Source organism: Zalophus californianus, chromosome 1 (genome assembly GCF_009762305.2).
Source record: "Zalophus californianus isolate mZalCal1 chromosome 1, mZalCal1.pri.v2, whole genome shotgun sequence".
Classification (NCBI taxonomy): domain Eukaryota; kingdom Metazoa; phylum Chordata; class Mammalia; order Carnivora; family Otariidae; genus Zalophus; species Zalophus californianus.
Window position 1 is genome coordinate 109114832 of NC_045595.1, and position 20007 is coordinate 109134838.

At 41.0% G+C, this 20007-nt stretch overlaps 1 long non-coding RNA gene across 1 annotated transcript in view; it reads right to left on the reverse strand.

Moving 5' to 3' along the window:
* The window catches only part of LOC113918495, a 41348-nt gene that overhangs the window by 12758 nt on the left and 8583 nt on the right, over positions 1-20007 (reverse strand). Inside the window, exon 2 of the long non-coding RNA XR_003518585.1 lies at positions 5335-5384. This is a non-coding gene — a long non-coding RNA (uncharacterized LOC113918495). The remainder of the gene's footprint in view (positions 1-5334; positions 5385-20007) is intronic.

Genomic DNA, 20007 nt, shown 5'->3' on the forward strand with positions numbered 1-20007 from the left:
TAAGTAACACACATTTCTTCTGCTTTAAAAGTTATTAACCGGTGGGAGGGATGGGGTGGTTGGGTGATAGACATTGAGAAGGGTATGTTCTATGGTGAGCACTGTGAATTGTGTAAGACTGTTGAATCACAGACCTATACCTCTTAAACAAATAATACATTATACGTTAAAAAGAAGATAGCAGGAAGGGAAAAACGAAGGGGGAAAATTGGAGGGGGAGACGAACCATGAGAGACTATGGACTCTGAGAAACAAACTGAGGGTTCTAGAGAGGAGGGGGGTGAGGGGATGGGTTAGCCTGGTGATGGGTATTAAAGGGGGCACATATCACATGGAGCACTGGGTGTTATATGCACACAATGAATCATGGAACACTACATCAAAAACTAATGATGTAATGTATGGTGATTAACATAACATAATTAAAAAAAAGTTATTAACTAAAACCAACCACATGGCCCCACTGAGCCACAATAGGAATGGGAAGGAATAACCCCATATGCCCAGAACAGGAGGTAACAGGAAACATTAGGAAAATAGTACTAATAATTTCCTCAAGAGGACATCCTTGGGTCTCTCAAAAGCCTAAGCAAGTCCAGGGCCATCTCACAGTAGGGCCAGAAGAAGAACGCTCATAGCATTGTTTCTATTTGTATGTGGGGAGTTAAAACAGAAGTAACATACAATATAAAAAAAAAAACCCTCTAAACTGCCTCATTCCCCATTTCTGACACATTTATAATAAAGTTTATAAAATACTTGGAGTATGTAAATGTGTGTGTATGTGTGTAGCAAAGATATAATAAACTCTCATTAAATGGACTGGCTTGGGGAAAATGCACATTGATTTACTCAAAGACATATATTATTAAATATCTGCAAATTAATTCAATATTATTATTTTAAAATAAATATAAGAACTAGTTAGAGCAATTACATATCATTGGGAATAGACTTTCAAGGAGCTTCCTCCAATAGAAAAAAAAGGATGTGTTATGGGCTAAGTTCATGTATTAAAAAAATGAACAAGTTATAATTTCCTCTTTCAAAAGGCACAGAGATGTCAACTGTATAATAATAGTTGGTCAAAGGAAAACACTAATACTGTCTTTATTCATCTGAATGAATGTCAGTACTATCTTTCCAAGTCCTTAAGAAGATGATATTACTGTCATTATTCCAAAAAAACTCAAGGGAAAATACTTCATACAAAATGCCAAATAATCAGAGTTAGCTTGGATATATTGAACTAAAATAGTCAGAATGTAATATATCCCAAACATCTAGCATATCATAGTCAGGGACTTCTAGACCCATTGATGTCTGTACTATCAAATTATGGGTTTCATGGCAGTCCAACTTTTCCTTGGACCAAGAAAGGATTCAGATAGCTTGGCATGAAGTTTTACAATAAATCTGTGTTTGGAATATACTTCAAAAAGATAAAAACTAACTTTCATTTGAGAAGCAATGGAAACTTTGTCAATGCGTCTAAGGTAATGAAAGACACATTGACTATAGTTATTCATTCTTGCTTTATTTTTTTTAAAGATTTTATTTATTTATTTATTTGACAGAGAGAGAGTGAGAGAGAGCACAAGCAGGGGGAGAAGCAGGCTTCTCATCAAGCAGGGAGCTTGATGCGGGGCTCGATCCCAGGACCCTGGGATCATGACCTGAGCGGAAGGCAGACGCTTAACACTCTGAGCCACCCAGGTGCCCCACGTTTCAATTATTATTTTTCTATTTTGAGAATAATAAATTAGGTAACCTGGGATATCATTTAAGGTTGTTAGGCTGCAAAGAATAGAAAGCAACTCCAAGTAAGAAACGCAGAAAAAGAATGTATTGGAAGGATCACAGGTAGCTTATAAAACCAAAGAAAATCATGCCCTAGGCTTGAAAATAACGGGAATTAGGGCATGCAGGAGTCAATCAGCCACCACAGGATGAGGAAACTCTAACCAATTTTTTTAAAGATTATTTATTTATTTATTTAAGAGAGAGAAAGTGTGCATAGTGGGGGGTAGGGGGGAAGGAAGGGCAGAGGGAGAGGGAAAAGCACACTCCCTGCTGAGCAGGGAGCCTGATGCAGGGCTCTATCCCAGGACCCAAGGATCATGACCTGACCTGAAGGTAGACCCTTAACTGACTGAGCCACCCAGGCGCCCCAAAGCTCCAGCCAATTTTTAGGATTTTGCATCATTCTGCTCAGCAGTCAGCATCCTGGAGGTGATACTGATTGGCCTAGTTTAAGTCACACTCCCACGCCTTAGCTAGAGAGGGTCGAGATGTCCTGAATGATTGTTCTATCAGTCTTCATCACCCGAGAGGAAGGTAATTTTCTGAAAAGAATTTGGGTTGTTTTTACCAAATCAAGATAAAATAGTACAGTGAATGCCTAATAAAACAAATACCTACTATACTAGGATATATTCTGAAGAGCTGTAAAGTTAATAAAATGCTTTTTAGAACTGCCCACAAACTTCCACAAAACTGAAAATGTTGAAATTTGAGTTCCAATCTCACCAGATTTTCTCTCTATGTAAGTGCATGCATGTATTTAATTACATATGTATATGAGTATATTTGTACATAATCCAAGATTTGTTACACACACACAAAAAGTAAGAGCCTAGCAGGAAGCAAATAGCTGTATATTATAAAATCCTTCAGAATACAGGTAGTAGAAAGCAGGCTCTGAATTATTTGAATTTAACTTTCAGGGACAAAAGCATGAAAAGATAAGACTCATTCCAGAACAGCAAGGAGTGTTATGACACTGAAAACAAGTTGTGTATGGGAAAGATAGGAAATCAGATTTGTAGCAGGGAGACCAGATGATCAAGGACTTATATGCCAGGAGTTTGGATTTGTACTGTGTAGGCAGTGAGGCACCAGTGAACTTTATTTAAGTATGACATGATATGATCAGATTTGTGTTTGTATGTTTATTTGTTTAACCACTGGTGGAAATGTGTGGGATGGATTAAAGGAACAAACCACAGGAAGTAGGAGGCCTGATTAGGCAACTGGCAGTGATTTAGGCAAAACAAAGTTATAGGGACCCGACCTAAGACAATGGCAGTGGAGATAGAAAGACAGGAACTGCATTAATTAGCTTTTTCTATATAACAAACTACCCCTCAAAACTTAGAGGTTTAAAGCAACAACGATTAAGTTAGCTCATTGTTTCTCAGCTGTGGTAGGAGGGGTATGTCCCCCACCAACACCATCAGGGGACATTTGGCAGTGTCAGGAGATATTTTTGGTTATCACAGTGAGAAGCAGTGCTACTATTATGGGTGAGTAGAGGCCAGGGATGCTGCTAACCATCCATTATAGGACAGCCCCCCAAGAATTCTCCAGTCCAAAATGTCGGTGGTGTTGAGATTGAGAAATTAGCTTCTGATTCTGAGGGTCATCAGTTTGGTCTGAGCTCAGCTGGGCCTCTGCCAATGGGCACCAGACTCCAATCTCAGCAGGTTAATTCATGCACGTGTGGTCAGCTAGCTGGCAGCTGAGAGCTGGTTGATCTAAAGTGGCTCTGGTGACCTCCTCTCTGACCCCTGTCATTTCTTATCCTCCAGCAGGTTGGCCAAGAATTGTGCATGTGGTGGAGGCAGTTCCAAGAAACCAAGAAGAAATGTGCTATTCCTCTCGAGACCCTGTCTCAGAATGCACACCCTCTCGGCCTCATTCTGTGAGCTGAAGCAAGTCACAAGTCCGGCCCAATTAGAGGACTAGAGAAATAGACTGTGCCTCTTGTTATGAGGGCTATGAAAGAACTGTGTCCACCCCAGAGACAGACTCTTGGAGTAGTTAGGAGGTGGAAGCAAACCAGTTGGTGGTCACTGGTAAAGAGAGAGGGGCTGACATTAAAATTATATTGACTGGAGGCCCATGGATAATTGAATCCTGTTTTTGGCTACCTACCTCTGCCTGTGATTCCCAGAAGAAAATATATATAACACAGCAAACAAAGCAAGATGAAAATGACCCCCTTTGTTTCTATCTGGGGATGTTGACTCAAAAGCCAGTAGAAAGGTTTCATGAACTATCTGTTTCCCAGAGGAGTTCCCTTTACCAAGCAAGTGCAAGCCTAAAAATCTGCAGTAAAAGCAGAACAAAAGACCCTCTACCTCTAGTCCATTCAAAAATGTCAGGTTTTCTCCAATGTGAAGAAAGTCACACATATGGAGACAGAAGGAGGAAAAGGAAGGAAAGGGAAGACAGGGAGAAGGTATGGGAGTGGGAGGGAGGGGGGAGACAGGAGACGAGACACATGGCTATAAGGTGGCTCCCTAGGAAACTTCACTCAGCTCTGGAGGGGAAGAACGCATCCCGCAAATACCTCACCCATGTACACTATCTTCACGAGGACAGGGTCAAACATGGTGCTCCTGAACCCCATCAGTCACAAGAGAGAAACTGCTCTTCAACCTCATCCACTCTTTTGGAGAAAACAGGGAGGACACTATTCAGCTTCAGCTTCTACCCCAGCTTCTAACTGGTTGTAAACCATTAGGTACAGGACAACAAGAAAGGAAAAACCTAAGATGACTCCTGAGCTCCAGACTGGACACCTGGGAATGCTGAGTTTAATCTGGATGGGCATCGATATTTGAGAATCCTTCAGCATAGCTGGTAGTGGATGCTGTGCGTAGGAAGAAACTACCCTTGGAGAGTGTGCCAAGTGGGAAGAGAAGCAAGCCAAGAGCAGAGCCTTGGAAAATACCAGCACTGAAGCAGCAAATGGAAAAAGAGACACTCATAGTGTAGGCTCAGTAGACTGACCGGAAATGTAAGTGAAAAATCAGGAAGGGACAGGGGGTTGTAAAAAAAGAAAAGCAGAAAGTTCCAAAAATTTGACTATGGCCTATATAGTCAAACACAACAAGGATAAAAGTAAGATTAAAGACCAAAATGAATGTTCACTATGGCAACGGTCATGGATGACTCAATAGTTCAGGAGTAAATGAAAATTGAGATTAGGATTGCAAATAATGATTATTACTTTATTGAATAAAGATGAAGGAAGAACAGAGATATAAGAACATGAGAGGTTTCTTTTATTATTTAAAGAGATTTGTGTGTATTTACATGCTGAGGGGGGATTCACTGGAGTGGTTGAAGATAAAGAAAAGAAGAAAAGCATGATGGAAAGATCTCTCAAAGGACACAGAACAAATGAAATGCAGAAGAGCATGCTGAAGGAGTCTCTTGTAAAGAAAGATGGAAGCAAAACCTCACAAGCGAAGGAGGTCAGGAGTTGGAGATTTTCAAGCTCATAGCTGCTCTTCCTGGGTCAAGCTGGGAACAGCCATCACTTACCTATTCCAAATGCGCTGGGAAAGGGGAACGGGCTGGTGTTGATCAGAGAGCTGGAAGACAGTGATGAATATAATATTAGACTTTAAACAAGCAATTTCCATTTTATAAAGATTGTGAGGAACTCAGAGTGAAAAAAATAGTAACAACGAAAAAGCCTACAGAAAAAAGTAAAGGTATTGAAATGGAAGATGATCTAGCAATGTTTACCTTCCAATATAGGATATAAACAAGTAGGAAAACATACAAGAGCAGCGCTGAAATGCATTTATTCTACATTTATTGATTAACTATGCCAGGTCCTCCAAAGAGTAAAAGACCCTTCGTCCCAGCCATTGAAGAGCTCACAATCTGGCAAGAGAGAGAACCAAACAAACCCTTGTAAGGGAAGCTAACTGCGAGAGAGAGGTGAGGCACGCATTGATCCAGCCTAAGCTCCCTACTCAGCAGAGAGTCTGCTTCCCCCTCTCCCTCTGCCTGCCGCTCCCCCTGCTTGTGCTCTCTCTCTCTCTCTCTCTTTCTCTCTCTGTCAAATAAGAGGCTGGGTGGAGGTCAGAAAGGGCAAGCTGAAAACTGGAACGAATGTGCAGAAGTGAAAAGAGTCTCAGGAAGAATCTAGTCAAATAGACACATCAGGAGCCCTCATCCCTCTACCAGATACTTAATCCTTTTTTTCCTTTTAAAGCTCCCCAACTCCTCACATACATTCTGGATTTTTTAAAAAAGGGGGTAAAGAAATTAGGACTTCTCTGTCCTCTACTCTTCTCATAAATAAAACACTTGCCAATATTATCCCTCACCCCCATGCTCTTGCTAAGTAACCTGAGGACTGCATTTCCAGAGAAGTCATAGATCAATCATTGCTTTGCGTTTAACCCTTTATATAGGTATTTGCATCCTCTTCTCATACCAAAGTCCTTCTTATAGAGAAATTTTGGCTCCTGTGGAGGGAGAAAAAGGTAGAGAATGGAAAGGAGTGTCTCTTAGCATCTCTCTTCAAATCATATGTCACATCATTGACTCCACTTACGCTTTCATGCTGGCTCTGAATAACTGAAAAGGTTGCATTGTGCCTTGAATTTTAAAAAGTAATATATAATTCACTCACTGCATTAATTCAGGTGCAATCTTAAGCAAATTGAGCAATTTCAGCCATTAAGCAGGGTTAACTGGAAAAGTCTCCATCCTCCATGAAGGCAACTTCTGGGGACTATGGTGCATTTGGAAGTTTAAAAGTAATTCAAATGTGTACAGAGAGGATAGAAGGAGAAATATGGTTCCTAAAAAATTGGTTAAAAAAAAGCTATCTGAATTGAATTTGAAGTACTACTATTCTAATCTTTCTATTAAAAGATAAAACATGAGAGAAAATATTACATGCTTTCCTAACCTTAGCTTATGCACAAGAATGTAATTGATTTTTTAAAGAACACAAACACTACTGCAATTTTTGAAAACACCAAGCTTTGAAATCCTCTTAGTTAAAAATCAAGTTTTTGAGGGCACCTGGGTGGCTTAGTCGGTTAAGCAGCTGCCTTCAGCTCAGGTCATGATCCCAGGGTTCTGGGATCGAGTGCCGCATCAGGCTCCCTGCTCAGCGGGAAACCTGCTTCTCCCTCTCCCTCTGCTGCTCCCCCTGCTTGTGTTCTCTCACACTCTCTCTGACAAATAAATAAATAAAATCTTTTAAAAAAAATCAAGTTTTTGAGGGGATTGCCCAGGGATGTAAGGAAGCATAGATAAATGTATTTTTAATTTTAATTATAAAACCCATTTCACAATGCCCTCACCTGTTGTGTGTCAGAGCTAGTAACAGACAACACGAGATTTATTGGTGGTTCCACTTATAAAGGCAAGGACAGACTCAAGCAGGATTTTAAAATCCAGAATCACATTGTTCTCAGAATATGAAAGAGAAGTTTGAATTTATCAGATGGTTTATGGTGATACTAAATGAGCTCCATTACATGCCATTTTTATCCATAAAGCCCCAGATGTGCTGAGAACCTAAAAGAGAGGAAGAATATCATCCTGGGGCAATGGTGGTGCTCAAACCCACGGGCACACCTGGATCATTTGTTGTCTTAAAATATCAGAATTGCTTGCTCACTTGCCCGTGTTCTCTCTCTCTCTCTCTCTCTCTCACACACACACACACACACACACACACACACACACACACACTTCCATAAGAATACTTCTGATATTTAATCCTGTATTGTATTAAATCCCTTTTTATTTTAAGTGTTCATATCTTTGCATCATTTCCAGCCACAAAGTAACATTTTTAGAGAACCCACAGTCCTTATCAGGAAGGACTAACCAAGATGACTAAATTCACTATTTTTCCTTATCCCTAAACATCTCCATTAAAGAGAAGAAATGCACAACACACACACACAACGATTTTTGTTTAAAGACAGATAGGTTTGATAAGGAAAAAGCTTTTTTGGCATAGATCTCAATTTCCTTGACAAAAGGGTATGAGGATACGAAAATTTCATTAATGCAGACTTTACTAAGTTGGAATTTGTGATCACTCAGAAAAGGACTGAGCCAAAGTATATCTAATGATGCAAAATCATTAGAAAGTTGTATCTTTAGGCATGTAAGTGGTTTTGGGACATTTTCATTTACGGGAATGCATACAATTATACGAAGTCTTTCGGCTGTGTCATCCCAGCCACCACTTCCCCTCTCCCACCCAGCTCCCTTCCCACTCATTGTTTCAGTCTCCCCAGGCAAGAGTCTCAGAAGCATCCTAGAACCACTACAGACTCCTACTCCTAGGCACTTTGCAAAAGCCATGTCCTCTGTGAAAACTGCCATAACAGCCTCACGTCCCGCCACCTTCTCAGTTTGACACAGGCCCATCTTTCCAAAACTCTCTACGCTGTCTTAGCTCCTCCCACTGCCATTAAGGGTTGTGACTCTCACACTCCCTGGACTTCGCTCTCTGGAAGGGATAAGGGATAGGGTTTCTTCTGGACTTCGGGCCTTTTTTTTTTTTTAATTTTAATTTTAATTTTTTTTATTATGTTATGTTAGTCACCATACATTATATCATTAGTTTTTGATGTAGTGTTCCATGATTCATTGTTTGCGTATAACACCCAGTGCTCCACGTAGAATGTGCCCTCTTTAATTACCACTGATTCTTTCCACCTGGAATGTTCTTCCTCCAGACCATTACATGACCTGGTCTTTCAAGTCTCATTGCTCTTTTTTTTTTTAAAGATTTTATTTATTTATTTGAGAGAGAGAGAATGAGAGATAGAGAGCACGAGAGGGAAGAGGGTCAAAGGGAGAAGCAGACCCCCCAGCCGAGCAGGGAGCCCGATGTGGGACTCAACCCCGGGATTCCAGGATCATGACCTGAGCTGAAGGCAGTCGCTTAACCAACTGAGCCACCCAGACGCCCCTCAAGTCTCATTGCTCTTATCACCTGGCAAGCAACACCTTCTCTGACCACCCTGTCCCATTACCTTGTTTTAATGGTTTTTTTTGTTAGTTCCTTTGTTGTGGGGTGTTTGTTTGGGTTTTTTTTTACCTTTTTTTTAATAGCCAATGTGATCTCATTTATTCACGTTTTTATTGTCTGTCTTCTTCCTCCCCCTCACCCAGTCACTACCATTAAAATGTAAGCTCCTCGGTGCTTAGAACAGTGGCTGGAGCGTAATAGAAATTCAATAATATTCTTGGAATGAATAAATGAAAAAATGAATGCCTACCTGCCCCACAAACAGTGAGCTCCTTCAGGGGAGAGGCCATGCCTCATTGGTGCTTGTATCCTTGTATCTAATATTGTGGGTATAGAATAACATAAATGCTCACTGAATCAATGATCCATTAAGGAATGATTAAACAATGAATAATTATGTTTTTATTATACACATCAGAAAATATTAAGCTTAGATATATTAATATCTGCTTACAGTTTACTTACACAGTTTGATTATATAGTTTTAAAAATATAACAGGGGACCTGCAGGAACTAAGATTTGGGGAATGGCTGTGAATTTTTTAAGTCTTAGTCATCTGCTTTAAGTCATAAGAGGTTAAGTGATTTATTGATGATACTTGAAAGTAATAAAAAATTTTTTTTAAAAAGTCTGTATTCTATTCCTTGCAACACTATAGGCTAACCATTCTAAACCCACAGAAATTGTGGCTCATATATGCATGAGCCTCAGAAAGCTTCCCCGGTGCTTGATTCTGAGGCTTGAGGGCCTCAAGGAGAGTGGGGCTGTCAGCACAGAGACTGGATCCAGGAGGGTGGGACAGACATAATCCATCAGGACAGAGAGACACTCTCTGGGGACAAAGAGATGTCCACCCCAGGGAAAGGGAACTCTCTAGTCGTGTACTATATTTTCCAAACCAAAGCTTGTGACATGTAGTCTGAGAAGGAGACCTGGGTATAAAAGATAGAACGCTTGACTCTAAAGCCAGCTCAGAGAATCCAGAGCTAATGGTTGCAATGTTAATAGTGGAACAAGTTAGTTCTCAGATTCTTCTGTATTTGGTTGAAATATCTCACAAAACTTCTCATCTCCCCCAGCTCTAATTGATTCCATGCTCATCAAACTTCCCGTTCAGTTTCTGAGATATCTTAATACTAGTCAGAGCATCCTCAGATTTTGGATGTAAGTGTTCTGGTATCTATCAAATGTTATCTTAGAAACAGATGGGTTATAAACATATCTCTTGTGAGTTTATTAGTGATGAATCAGTCTCAGAGGAGGAAAAGCCTTGGATACCTCTTAAAGTTCTTCTCAACTCTGAGATTCTGTGGTTCTATGATTCAGTTCTCCAGAATATAACCAGTATGTGAAGTATAGGATAGAGGGTGGATCCTGGAATCCAATCACTAAAGTCTAAAGTCCTTCCTGGAGGCTTTGCCTTGAGACTCCGAAACTGAGAGACCTCTACTTTCTTAATTCAAAGCCCTGAGCTGAAGACATTAGGTCTCTGGGTACTTGCCCCGCTCAGGAGCACTAGCTTCCAGCAAGGCCATGCGCGTTCCCAGAAAACAGTCACCAGCACCAGACCATCAAGGTATCTCCCTCCTTCCCTTTCACAGCCTTTCAATCCATCTCCACCATACTGCCTCTCCTAAGCAATGAGAGAGAAGGTAGCACTGTTGCCCTGGGCTTTGTGTCTTAGGAAAATTACTCATCTATTCTAAACCTCAGTGTCTGGCCACACTCTATGTGGTACCAAAAATGTTCCATGCCCAGTTTCTAGTTGTTGACATGTAGTTGAAAAATCTATCAAAGTAGGCCTCAGCAAAATGGGGAAGTGGCAAGAATGGGTCAAATTGAGTGTGTTTCCTGGATGAGAGGATCATGGGCCAAGTTATAGTAAAATGCCTGGCAATCGGTTTCAAAACATTCTTTAACATTTGACGGAGAAACTGAGTGAAGTCCAAACATTACTTTAACCACCTTTTCTTTTAATCAGGAACCTCCCAAACTGTCAAACAATTAAAATGTGCTATACATTGTCTAGAAATTTGATGCTCAAAGTATGATCCACAAATCAGCAGCATCAGCATTATCTGGGACCTTGTCAAAAGGCAGAATTTTGAGCCCCTGCTGTATCTGAATCTACATTTTAAAAGGATCCCTAGGTGATTCGTATGTGACTTAAATTTTGTAAAAGGCTCATCAAGAATAACACACCTCAAAGTGTGACCAGGAGCATCAGCCTCATCCAAAAACTTGTTAGAAATGCAGAACCATAGTCCCAATCTACACTTACTGAGTGTAAAATTTGGGGGTGCAGCCCAGGAATCTATGTTTTGACAAACCCTCCAGGTGATTTTGATGTACTCTCAAGTTTGAGAATTTCTGCCTCTAGCCTTTTCAATTTAAATTCAAGAAGAGCTAGTTTTCTGACAAAAACTATTTTAATTCTAAATTTTTTCAAGTGACTAAAAGAACCATATATCTAGACAATTTTTAAAATATGTTGAAAGCCCACTAGTATTTTCCAAAGCTGTATCCTTATAATTTTATTTAAGCACTAGTCAGAATTGATGAATGTGTGTATTGAATACCATTTGCTAATTCATCTGGCATCTGGCAAAACCAAATCACATTGATATGATGGATGATCCTGCTTCTTTGGAATGAGAAAACTTCCACATGGAGGCACAGTAATTATTCCTGAAGGAATGAACATAATGTAAACCGTCATCATGGTAAGGTTTGTGGGCAAAGGACACCCAAGGGAAAAGGTATCATTTTAAGCCTCTATTCTCAGCAATGGTGCTCTGTGGCCTTGCTCACACCCAAAGCCATTGTCAGAGCTGCTTAGACATTTCCTCCCTTTGTGGCTTTAGGTTTCATTTATCAGGTGGTGGAATATATCAAACTCCTTCTCCCTAATGCATTTGAAAGACTTCCTACTTTGAAACTTTTTTTTCTTCAAAGGCAAGGCAGTGTTAATGTCAGGAAGCCAGAATGAGCTCAACCAATACACCAGTGTCTTCTACAGTGCAGCTTTGCCCAGAGAAATTTTTTAGGTATTTTATGAAGAATGTTAAAATACATGTAGTTATTTTTGAAATTAACCAACCCGGCAATTTCATTTCTAGAAATGAGTACTAAAATATAATGAACATATAGACACATGTACAAGAAAATTCATCGCAGCCTTGTTTGTTGCCAACAGGCAAAATGTCCATTCCTAGGGAGGACACAGTTACCTGGACTAACCAAACAGAGCAAGTTCCCTCAGGAAGGCCCTCTGCTGGTCGCCAGGCCTGGACCCTTCAGTTTCCAGATTATGAGGAGGACCAGCATATTAATTTGCTCAAGCTGCCATTAACAAAATACCACAGACCAGGTAGCTAAAACAAGAGTCGCTTATTTTCTCACAGTTCTGGAAGCTTGGAAGATCAAGATCAAGGTGTCAACACATTTGATTTCTTCTCCTTGGCCAGCAGATGGAAAGTCTCCTCACTGTGTCTTCACGCGGCCTTTCCTTTGCGCAAGCTTAGAGAGGGAGAAAGAGTCCTGCTGTCTCTTCCCCTTCTTAGAAAGACTTCATCCAGATGGGATTAGGGTCCTATTCTAATGCCCCATTTTAACTTAATCACCTCTTCAAAGACCTTATCTCCAAATACAGTTAAACATTCTGAGGTCCTGGGTAGGGGGTTGGGACTTCAACATATAAATTTTGGGGAGAACACAAATCAGACCATAACAACCAGCATGTCTCAGAGAGTAGCTGGGTCCCATGGGATTATTTATTAAGCATTCAGAAGTATTTTAATATTTTCAAAACTGGTACACCCATGCCAATGAGTAGTGGCTGAATATTAATCAGGGGCACAGACTCTGTGAGGATTTAATGGTTTTTTTTTTAATTTTTAAAAGGTTTTATTTATTTATTTGAGAGAGAGATAGCAAGAGAGAGCATGAGTGGGGGGGCGGGGAGAGGGAGAAGCAGACTCCCTGATGAGTAGGGAGCCCAATGTGGGGCTTAATCCCAGGACCTCGGGACATGACCTGAACCGAAGGCAGACACTTAACCTACTGAGCCACCCAGGCGTCCTCTGTGAGGATTTTAAAAACATGTTCTGACAAATACCATATCATTTAACTCCTATGTGGAATTTAAGAAACAAAACAGATGAACATAGGAGAAGGGAAGGAAAATAAATTTAGATGAAAACTGAGAGAGAGGCAAACCATAAGAGATGCTGAACTCTAGGAAACAAACTGAGGATTGCTGAGGAAGGCAGGTGGGGGGGGAGAATGGGATAATTGGGTGATGGGCACTAGGAGGGCACTTGATGTAATGAGCAGTGCATGTTATACACAACTGATGAATCACTAAACTCTACCTCTGAAACTTATAAAAAAAAAAAAAGAACAGTGTTGGGGAAAAAGTGCTCTGAAAAATCCTAAAGTTTTGGAGGAGCCCCTTCCAGCACCTTCAAGGTTGGATTTTTGGGACTAAGCAGGTGGGCACTGAGACCATTTCTGGAATTGAGTCATTTTACAGCTGGTAGACAAAATGGTGTGCCACAGTAATAAGCATAGGATTTAGAATCAGAGTTTGCATTTCTGTCTCCCACCTATAAAATAAATATGATAATGGTACCCATCTCTAAGATTGTAGTAAGCAATAAGATAATGATGATAATGCTTATGATATTCCAGGCCCAAAGTATGTGCTCAGCAAACAAGACATTATTTTGCCTCAGTATAAGCTTACTTTTCAAGAAAAATGTACACACACACACACACACACACACACACACACACACACTCATTTCTTTAAAACGACAGGACTAGGGGGCGGAGCAAGATGGCAGAGGAGTAGGAGACCTAGATTTCGTCTGGTCTCAGGAATTCAGCTGAATAGGGATCAAACCATTCTGAACACCTACAAACTCAACAGGAGATCGAAGAGGAGAGTAGCAACAAGTTTCTGAACAGAGAAGCGACCACTTACTGGAAAGTAGGACGTGAGAAGTGAATCCAAGGCGATATTCGGGAGGATAGACGGCGGGGGAGGGGCCTCTGTCGGCCGCTTCTGGCAAGTGATAGAGCCGCGGAGCACAAAATCGGACCTTTTAGAAGTTGGCTCAGCGGAGGGACGTCGCTGCAGTGGCTAAGCGGGGGGTGGAACCCTCCCGGGACAGTGTGGTCTCAGGACCCTCGGGGTCACAGAAAGACTGGGGGTGCCTGAGTGCGGCAGAGCTCCCAGGTATCAGAGCGGGGAAGCCGGCTGCAGAGACGGAGCCGAGGCGCGGGCTCTCAGCTCGGGGTTGCCATAAACTGTGATCCGCGGCCCAGTCAGGCCACTGCTCCTCCAGCAGGCACCCAACAAGCAGCAGAGCCGGGGAGACTCCCCTTCCTCCCCCGGGAGGAGCGGCGCGGGAACGCACCGCAGGGATCTGCTGGGTTTGGAGACTCCACACGGGGTCGGGTGCCAGAGATAGCAACGCTCGGTCACAGGCCGGGTGAGCACGGAATGCGGCCGGAGACCAGGGAGATGGGAGTGACTGCTTTTCTCTGGGGGCGCACTGAGGAGCGGGGCCCCGAGTTCTCAGCTCCTCCGGGTGGAGATTGGAAGGCCACTATTTTTGCCCTGGTCCTCCAAAGCTGTACCGAGAGCTTGCAGGGAACAAAAGCTCCTGAGAGCAAACCCGAGCAGCTTCCTTAGCCCGGACCGACAAGGGCGGGGCAATTCAGCCTCCGGCAAAGACATTTGGAAACCACAGCAACAGGCCCCTCCCCCAGAAGATCAGCACGAACAGCCAGCAAGCCAAGACCAAGTTTACCGATCAAGGAGAACAGGAGAACTCCAGTGCTAGGGGAATACTGCACATAGAATTCATGGCTTTTTTTTACCATGATTCATTAGTTCATCAAAGTTAATTTTTGTTAACTGTTTTTTTTTTATTTTTCTTTTTCCCTTTTCCAACCAACATCTTATCAATCCCTTTTTTTAAAAAAAAACATTTTTTATTTTTCATTTTAGAGTCATATTTTATCCCTTCATAGTAGTTACCCTTATTTTTGGCATATATATATAAGTTGTTCTCTCTTTAAAATTTTGAGATACAGTTTCTTCTAACAGATCAAAATATACCCTAAATCACTAGTGTATGGCTTTGTTCTAGTCTCCTGCCTGATCACATTCTCTCCCTTTTTCCTTTTTTTTTTTCTTAAATCTTCTTTCTTTTTTCAAACAACTTCTTATCTTATCAAGTCCTTTTATAAAATCTTTTATAATTTTCATCTTTATAGTCATCTTCCATCCCTTCATTGTATCAACCCTTATTTTGTACATATATGTCTTTCTTCCTTTAAAATTTTAGGAGGCACTTTTTTCTAACAGACCAAAATACGCCCAAAATCTAGGGTGTGGCACTGATCTATGCACTAGCCTGATCATATTTGATCATATTCTGCTTTTTTTGTATTGTTCTGTTTTTGTTTTTATCTTTTTTTTTCATTTTTCTTTCTCTTTCTTTTTTCTTTCTTTCCCTTTCTTTTCCCCTGGTTTCAGGTCTTTTCTGATTTGTATACAGTATATTTGCTGGGAACGTTGTAAACCTGTTAGCATTTTGTTCTCTCATTCATCTATTCTCCTCTGGACAAAATGACAAGACGAAAAAAATCCCCTCAGCAAAAAGAACAAGAGGTAGTACCGTCAGCCAGGGACCTACTCAATACGGACATTAGTATGATGTCGTACCTAGAGTTCAGAATCATGACTTTAAAGATACTAGCTGGGCTTGAAAAAAGCGTGGAAGTTATTAGAGAAACCCTTTCTGGAGAAATAAAAGAACTAAAATCTAACCAAGTCGAAATCAAAAAGGCTATTGATGAGGTGCAATCAAAAATGGGGGCACTAAATGCCAGGATAAATGAGGCAGAAGAGAGAATCAGTGATATAGAAGACCAAATGATGGAAAATAAAGAGGCTGAGAAAAAGAGAGAGAAACAACTACAGGATCACGAGGGCAGAATTCGAGAGATAAGTGATACGATAAGACGAAACAACATTAGAATAATTGGGATCCCAGAAGAAGAAGAGAGAGAGAGGGGGGCAGAAGGTATATTGGAGCAAATAATAGCAGAGAACTTCCCTAATGTGAGGAAGGAAACAGGCATCAAAATCCAGGAGGCACAGAGAACCCCTCTCAAAATCAATAATAATAGGTCAACACCCCGACATCTAATAGTAAAACTTACGAGTCTCAGAGACAAAGAGAAAATCCTGAAAGCAGCTCGGGAGAAGAGATATGTAACCTACAAGGGTAGAAACATTAGATTGGCAACAGACCTATCCACAGAGACCTGGCAGGCCAGAAAGGACTGGCAAGATATCTTCAGAGCACTAAACGAGAAAAATATGCAGCCAAGAATACTATATCCAGCTAGGCTGTCATTGAAAATAGAAGGAGAGATAAAAAGCTTCCAGAACAAACAAAAACTAAAGGAATTTGCAAACACGAAACCAGCCCTCCAGGAAATATTGAAAGGGGTCCTCTAAGCAAAGAGAGAGCCTAAAAGCAGCATAGACCAGAAAGGAACACAGACAACATACAGTTAACAGTCACCTTACAGGCAATACAATGGCACTAAATTCATACCTTTCAATAGTTACCCTGAATATAAATGGGCTAAATGCCCCAATCAAAAGACACAGGCTATCAGATTGGATTAAAAAACAAGACCCATCAATATGCTGTCTGCAAGAGACTCATATTAGACCCAAAGACACCCTCAGCTTGAAAGTGAGGGGGTGGAAAACCATTTACCATGCTAATGGATACCAAAAGAAAGCTGGGGTGGCAATCCTTATATCAGACAAACTAGATTTTAAACCAAAGACTGTAATAAGAGATGAGGAAGGACACTCTATCCTACTTAAAGGGTCTATCCAACAAGAAGATCTAACAATTGTAAATACCTATGCCCCTAACATGGGAGCAGCCAATTATATAAGGCAATTAATAACAAAAGCAAAGAAACACATTGACAACAAAACAATAATAGTGGGGGACTTTAACACCCCCCTGACTGAAATGGACAGATCATCTAAGCAAAAGATCAACAAGGAAATAAAGACTTTAAATGACACACTGGACCAAATGGACTTCACAGACATATTCAGAACATTCCATCCCAAAGCAACAGAATACACATTCTTCTCTAGTGCCCATGGAACATTCTCCAGAATTGATCACATCCTAGGTCACAAATCAGGTCTCAACTGGTACCAAAAGATTGGGATCATTCCCTGCATATTTTCAGACCACAGTGCTTTGAAACTAGAACTCAATCACAAGAGGAAAGTCGGAAAGAACTCAAGTACATGGAGGCTAAAGAGCATCCTACTAACACCAAAGAAATAAAAACAATTATAAGAACATATTATGAGCAACTCTGTGCCAGCAAATTAGATAACCTAGAAGAAATGGGTGCATTCCTAGAGATGTATCAACTACCAAAATTGAACCAGGAAGAAATAGAAAACCTGAACAGACCCATAACCACTAAGGAAATTGAAGCAGTCATCAAAAATCTCCCAAGAAACAAAAGCCCAGGGCCAGATGGCTTCCCAGGGGAATTCTATCAGACATTTAAAGAAGAATTAATACCTATTCTCCTGAAACTGTTCCAAAAAATAGAAATGGAAGGAAAACTTCCAAACTCATTTTATGAGGCCAGCATTACCTTGATCCCAAAACCAGACAAAGACCCCAACAAAAAGGAGAATTACAGACCAATATCCTTGATGAACATGGATGCAAAAATTCTCACCAAAATACTAGCCGATAGGATCCAACAGTACATTAAAAGGATTATTCACCACGACCAAGTGGGATTTATCCCTGGGCTGCAAGGCTGGTTCAACATCCGCAAATCAATCAACATGATACAATACATTAACAAAAGAAAGAACAAGAATCATATGATCCTCTCAATAGATGCAGAAAAAGCATTTGACAAAGTACAGCATCCTTTCTTGATCAAAACTCTTCAGAGTATAGGGTTAGAGGGTACCTACCTCAATATCATAAAAGCCATCTATGAAAAACCTACAGCGAATATCATTCTCAATGGGGAAAAGCTGAGAGCTTTTCCCCTAAGGTCAGGAACGCGGCAGGGATGTCCACTATCACCACTGCTATTCCACATAGTATTAGAAGTCCTAGCCACAGCAATCAGACAACAAAAAGAAATCAAAGGCATCCAAATCAGCAAAGAGGAAGTCAAACTCTCACTCTTTGCAGATGATATGATACCGTATGTGGAAAACCCAAAAGACTCCACCCCAAAACTGCTAGAACTCATACAGGAATTCAGTCAAGTAGCAGGCTATAAAATCAATGCACAGAAATCAGTGGCATTCCTATACACCAACAACAAGACAGAAGAGAGACAAATCAAGGAGTCGATCCCATTCACAATTGCACCCAAAACCATTAGATACCTAGGAATAAATTTAACCAAAGAGGCAAAGGATCTGTACTCAGAAAACTATAAAATACTCATGAAAGAAATTGAAGAAGACACAAAGAAATGGAAAAACGTTCCATGCTCATGGATTGGGAGAACCAACATTGTGAAGATGTCAATGCTACCTAGAGCAATCTACACATTCAATGCAATCCCCATCAAAATACCATCCACTTTTTTCAAAGAAATGGAACAAATAATCCTAAAATTTGTATGGAACCAGAAGAGACCCCGAATAGCCAGAGGAATATTGAAAAAGAAAAGCAAAGCTGGCGGCATCACAATTCCGGACTTCCAGCTCTATTGTGCCAGTATGGTACTGGCACAAAAACAGACACATAGATCAATGGAAAAGAATCGAGAGCCCAGAAATGGACCCTCAACTCTATGGTCAACTTATCTTTGACAAAGCAGGAAAGAATGCCCAATGGAAAAAAGACAGTCTCTTCAACAAATGGCGTTGGGAAAATTGGACAGCCACATGCAGAAGAATGAAACTGGACCATTTCCTTACACCACACACAAAAAGAGACTCCAAATGGTTGAAAGACCTAAACGTGAGACAGGAGTCCATCAAAATCCTAAAGGAGAACACAGGGAGCAACCTCTTCGACCTCAGCCACAGCAACTTCCTCCTAGAAACATCGCCAAAGGCAAGGGAAGCAAGGGCAAAAATGAACTATTGGGATTTCATCAAGATAAAAAGCTTTTGCACAGCAAAAGAAACAGTCCACAAAACCAAAAGACAACCGACAGAATGGGAGAAAATATTTGCAAATGACATATCAGATAAAGGGCTAGTATCCAAAATCTATAAAGAACTTATCAAACTCAACACCCAAAGAACAATAATCCAATCAAGAAATGGGCAGAAGACATGAACAGACATTTTTCCAAAGAAGACATCCAAATGGCCAACAGGCACATGAAAAAGTGCTCAACATCGCTCGGCATCAGGGAAATCCAAATCAAAACCTCAATGAGATACCACCTCACACCCGTCAGAATGGCTAAAATTAACAAGTCAGGGAACGACAGATGTTGGCGGGGATGTGGAGAAAGGGGAACCCTCTTACACTGTTGGTGGGAATGCAAGCTGGTGCAACCACTCTGGAAAACAGTATGGAGGTTCCTCAAACAGTTGAAATTAGAGCTACCATTCGATCCAGCAATTGCACTACTGGGTATTTACCACAAAGATACAAATGTAGGGACCCGAAGGGGTACGTGCACCCCAATGTTTATAGCAGCAATGTCCACAATAGCCAAACTGTGGAAAGAGCCAAGATGTCCATCAACAGATGAATGGATAAAGAAGAAGTGGTATATATACACAATGGAATATTATGCAGCCATCAAAAGGAATGAGATCTTGCCATTTGCAACGACGTGGATGGAACTGGAGGGTGTTATGCTTAGTGAAATAAGTCAATCAGAGAAAGACATGTATCATATGACCTCACTGATATGAGGAATTCTTAATCTCAGGAAACAAACTGAGTGTTACTGGAGTGGTTGGGGGGGGGGGGGGGGGCGGGGGTGGCTGGGTGATAGACATTGGGGAGGGTATGTGCTACGGTAAGCGCTGTGAATTGTGCAAGACTGTTGAATCACAGATCTGTACTTCTGAAACAAATAACGCAACATATTTTAAGAAAAAAGAAAAAGAAGATAACAGGAG